This window comes from Eurypyga helias, unplaced genomic scaffold, assembly GCF_000690775.1.
Source record: "Eurypyga helias isolate BGI_N326 unplaced genomic scaffold, ASM69077v1 scaffold7401, whole genome shotgun sequence".
NCBI lineage: Eukaryota > Metazoa > Chordata > Aves > Eurypygiformes > Eurypygidae > Eurypyga > Eurypyga helias.
The window spans coordinates 32,065-32,835 of NW_010228830.1; the positions used below are offsets into that span (position 1 = coordinate 32,065).

Here is a 771-nt window from a genome sequence, read left to right on the forward strand (position 1 = left end):
CCCAGGTCCTTTTCCACCAGGCAGCTTTCCAGCCGCTCACCCCCAAGCCTGTAGCACTGCAGGGGGTTGTTATGGCCCAAGTGCAGGACCCACCGCCTGGCCTTGTTGAACCTCATAAATGGCCTCGGCCCATTGATCCAGCCTGTCCAGATCCCTCTGTTGAGCCTTCCTACCCTCAGGCAGATCAACACTCCTGCCTAACCCGGTGTCATCTGTAAACTTACTAGTCTTCCAACAGACTGCAGTGAAGCTATCAACTGCAGCTTCTTTACAACAAATTCCAAGCAAAAGATCGTATTATAGGAATATACCAGAGCACAGCCAGGCTCAGAAGTTAGAAAAGTCTAAGGTAAGGCTGCCCAAGCAATGGTTTTTTGGCCTTCTATGACAAATGCAGCACAAGCATGTCAGAGGAAACTATGAAAATGGTAACTCTATCACTACGTTCAGTCTCTTGGTAACAAAAGACTGGACTAAGCACCCACGAGGGATGGTATACCTGGCCAGAGGGCTTTTACAAGTGTTTGGCAACGTTAGGAAAGGGGCACAGTCAAGAACACCGGGTTTCCTTCCACGCTCTGAAAATCAGTACGCTATGGTGAACAGACACTTGCCCAGTTTTATTCCTTTTCCCACGTCTCTACCAGATTTTGTCTCCCACCATCCTAGCCACAGTTCTCATGACCACAAACCCAAGAACTTCTCTACACTTCTGCACTGAACTGTTGTCTTCCTGTGCTAAGCCAGGCCATCTTTTCCTCCTGTTCACTC

At 48.9% G+C, this 771-nt stretch overlaps 1 protein-coding gene across 1 annotated transcript in view; it reads right to left on the minus strand.

Moving 5' to 3' along the window:
• The window catches only part of LOC104515975 (ADP-ribosylation factor-like protein 6-interacting protein 4), a 6,623-nt gene that overhangs the window by 3,596 nt on the left and 2,256 nt on the right, over positions 1-771 (minus strand). The window lies entirely within an intron of this gene.